This window comes from Drosophila tropicalis, unplaced genomic scaffold, assembly GCF_018151085.1.
Source record: "Drosophila tropicalis isolate 14030-0801.00 unplaced genomic scaffold, ASM1815108v1 contig_207, whole genome shotgun sequence".
NCBI lineage: Eukaryota > Metazoa > Arthropoda > Insecta > Diptera > Drosophilidae > Drosophila > Drosophila tropicalis.
Genome location: NW_027172656.1, coordinates 117,285 through 121,627, shown reverse-complemented (window position 1 = coordinate 121,627; position 4,343 = coordinate 117,285).

The following is a 4,343-nucleotide window of genomic DNA, read 5'->3' as shown; positions in this document are numbered from 1 at the left end:
TTATTGCTGTTGCTGTTGTTGCTGCTGCTGTTGTTGTTGCTGCTGCTGTTGTTGTTGCTGTTGTTATTGCTGTTGCTGTTGTTGCTGCTGCTGTTGTTGTTGCTTCCACACCAGCAGATCCCTCTCCGCCTCTTGCTGCTGCAGGACCTGCTGGCGCCACCAACTCATCCATTGGTGGCATTCCCTCATGGCACGTTCGGACTCTTCATCTCTCATCGGCTCGCGTGGAGGTGGGCTGGCTACTCCATCAGCCGCACCTTCATCAGCCACGGCCATCTCAGCCGTTTCACTGGCCTCTGACCTTGAGTCCACCATGTGAAACGGCGTTGGTGGCCGCGCTGACTCCCACAATCTTGCCGGCGGCTCGTATGCCTCGTTCTGCTCCCACGGTGCATACTCAGCTGGGCTGCTTCGGCCGCTACTTGATTCATCCGCCAACTCGTTCTCCGCCATGGCTATCACCTCGCCCAGCTCTCTCCACATTTCGTCGTCTCCTTCCTCCTCCTGGTGGCCCGGGTCCATCGCTGACTCTGCCTCGCTCTCTCCTGACCCGTAGCCACTGTCATCTACGTCCTCATCGTTCTCCTCGTCCGCTGAGGCGGCGATTACCGGATCCATCATATCCGGCTCATCGTCGTCGGACTCCTCATCGGACTAGTGCCAGTCACCGCGCTCCATATTGGCCCGCGGTGCCGCACCTCGTCGAGCTACGCCTTCATCCTGGCCAAAATTTGCATTGAATGCGTTCATAATTTCTTTTTTTGGTTTTTTTTTTTTTTTTTGGTTTACTTTACTCGCCGAGTGATAAACTTTGAGTGTTTCCTGATCCTGACACTTGCACGCATGAAACCTCGCCTTTCGGTCATTTCTTTGATATTTACCGATATTTAGGATTTCTCCTCCTTGCCCTTGTTCTCTTGGCATATTTTAAAACGCTGAGATGCTCCACCATTATATGCATAGTATCATGCGCATGTGTATGTGTATTGCGGTGACTCACCACTACATACGTCATATCGTGCGTATGTGTGGGTGCGTAACATCATGCGCCTGTGTGGGTGCGTTTTCCCCTCTCTGTGCGCATATGTATTGGTGCTGTCCCCAATCGTTCTATCTCTGGTTTTTTTTTTTTTTTATTACGCTTGCATATTGTTTGCATTGTTACGATATTTTCACATCTTCATTTTGCTCTGCGATGCGGTTTGCAACTTTGCTATAATTGTTTCTGATGCGATGCGTATTTAGATTTTCAGCTCTAAGTCATGTTTTGAGTTCTCTGTCCAGCCGGCCGGTCTGTGCAGATTTTCTCGCCGCCATGTCATTCGAGTCGTCCATCCTCATTGCTCATCACTTTTCGTGCCATCCGCTTCTTCGCATATTTGTTGCTTCAGTTGGCTGATGTGTGCTTGTCTGGTTTTTTCGTTTCTTTGTGCCGTATTTTGCATATGACCGGAGATGCAAAGCCTATCACTTCATATGGGCCTCCAAACTTTGGTGCCAGCTTTGCTGCGAATCCTTCTGCAGCATTTGAAAGGTGGTGTTCTTTTGCCCATACCGTTGCTCCGATCACTGGTCTCCATTCTCTTCGTCTCAGATTGTAATGGCGGGCCTGATCCTGTGCAGCCGTTTCCAGATTTCGCCGTATTAGTTCGAACAGCTCTTGCATTTGTTTTACCTTCGCGTCTGGTGGTATCGTTTGCTTCCCTGTGCCTATCGTGACATTATCGTATAGTGCACCCGGCATTCTTGGTTCTCGCCCCTGTATTACATACGCTGGCGTGAATCCTGTTGCCTCTGATTGGCTTGTATTCACTGCTAGAGTTATTTCTGGCCAACTTTCATCCCAGTTGCGTTGATTTTCCCCCGTAAACTGAGCAATCATTGTTTTTACTGTTCTATTTGCTCTTTCGGTTGGATTTTCTTGTGGCGTGTACGGTGCTGTCAGTTGGTGTTGGCATCCCCATTCTTCTAACATTTTTTTGAATATCCTGCTAGTGAATTGAACTCCATTGTCCGTTATCACCATTTTTGGAGCTACGAATCGAGATAGTATCCTCTCTCGAAAGGCCTTAACTAGACTTTCTGCAGTTGCCTTCCGCATCGGTATCAGTTCTGTCCATTTCGAAAACCTGTCAATGATTACTAGTAGCATCGAATTTCCGTGTTTCGATCTTGGCAACGGTCCTACAAAGTCAGCGCATACTGTAGCCCATGGTTCTTCCGGAATTTGTGTTAGCATCTTTCCCGCTGCCTGCTGTTGGCTGGGTTTATATTGTTGGCATATCGTACACTTTCCTACAAATGTCCTGATATCTCGTTGCATTCCTGGCCAGTAATATCTTGCTGCAGCCCTGGCAGTAGTTCGCCTGCTCCCTGTATGCCCTGCTGTTGTTGCCGTGTGGTTTTCGGCCATTACTTGATTACGTAGTGTTTTTGGCACACATAGTTTCCAAGCTACCACTTCTTCTTGGCCTGCTCTGTGCGGAATGTTCCTGTATACCTGACTATTTTCTATAATGTAATCCGGATATTTCTGTGGTTGTTGTTTTATTTTTCCCATTATGTCTTGAATCCACCCACACTCGTTGTTTGCTTGTCTTAATCTGGCACCATTATCTACTATTCTTTTGCACCCTTCCATTGGTTGCCTTGACAAAGCGTCTGCGACAATGTTTAATTTGCCCTTTCTGTATGCTATTTCGAAATCGTATTGTTGCAGTTCTAGTGCCCATCGGGCTATACGGCCCGTAGGGCTTTCTATGCTATTCAACCATTTCAACGCCATGTGATCTGTTACCACTTTAAATCGGTATCCTTCAAGGTATGGTTTTAGTTTGCGTATTGCCCATACTATCGCTAGGCATTCCTTTTCTGTTGCCGAATAGTTCTTTTCCGCTGGGTTTAATTCTCTTGACAGGTATGATAGCACTCTCTCTCCATCCTCGGTGTTTTGTACCAATATGGCTCCTAATCCCATGTTACTTGCATCCGTCTGGAGCACAAACGTTTTTGTGAAGTCTGGACATGCCAATACTGGGCCACTCGTCAGCCTTTCCTTTACAGCATCGAATGCTGCCTGATGCTCCTCGCTCCAGTGCCACTTTGTTCTCTTCTTTAGTAGTTCGTTCAATGGGTGTGTAAGTGCTGCAGAACCTGGTACGAACCGTCTGTACCAGGATGCCACTCCTAAGTACTGGCGTAATTCCTTTGTGCAAGTTGGTGGTTCTAATTGGGCTATTGCGGCCACCTTTTCGGGGGTCCGTTGCAATACCGTTTTCTGTCACCAAGTGGCCTAGAAATTTTAGCTCCTTTCTAAAGAATTGGCACTTCTCGGCATTAATTCTCAAGTTTGCTTCCTTCAATCTCCTGAACACTTCTTGTAGATGATTCATGTGTTCTTCGATTGTTTTGCTCACTATCACAATGTCATCTTGGTATGCGAATGCGTTTGGTATCATTTCTGGGCCAATGACTTGGTCCAGTGCGCGTTGGAAAGTTGCTGATGCTGAGTGTAACCCGAATGGCATTACTTTCCATTGGAATAACCCCTTCCCTGGGACTGTGAATGCCGTCATTGGTCTGCTTTTTTCTTCTAACGGAATCTGCCAGTATCCGTCCTTCAGGTCTAGGCTGCTTATAAATTTCGCTTCACGTAGTTGGTTTAAGATGTAGTCGATGCGTGGCATTGGGTATGCATCTTTTATAGATTTTGCGTTAATCTGTCTAAAATCTACGCATAATCTCCATTTGCCCGTCTGTTTCTTTCTCACCATCACTATGGGTGAGCTATAAGGGCTTTGTGATGGTTCGATGCATCCCATTGTCAACAGTTCATCGACCTTTGTGTTGATTTCTCCCTGTATTTTTGGATTCTTTGGGTAGTATCTTTGTTTTATTGGGATATCATCCTTCATCGTTATGCGATGTATCCCCACTTTTGACAGTCCCTTCACTTTCCCTAATTCCTTCAACTCCTGATTTAGGAAACTTTGTATTTCTTGTTGGTCACTGTTCTGAGTGACTATGATGGATATTCTTTCTACCAGCCTGCCCTGTATTCGCTTGACTGTCGGTATTAGCACTTTGTGGCCTCCACACGATATCTCTGTGTTCATAATCCGGAGGAAATTCCAACCTAGTATCAACGCATCCATTCCTTCTGGCATGACCAGGAATGGCATGTGGATTTCCTTGTCCCCAAATCTCACGTATCCTGTCCATTGCTCTACTTCGATGATTGCCGACAATTGATCCTCTTCCTCTACTAGTTGGCCTATTAGTGGTGAGGAGCTTGTTGGCTGGGTCCCTGCTCGCCCCTGATAGGCTGGAACCGCCTTTCGTTT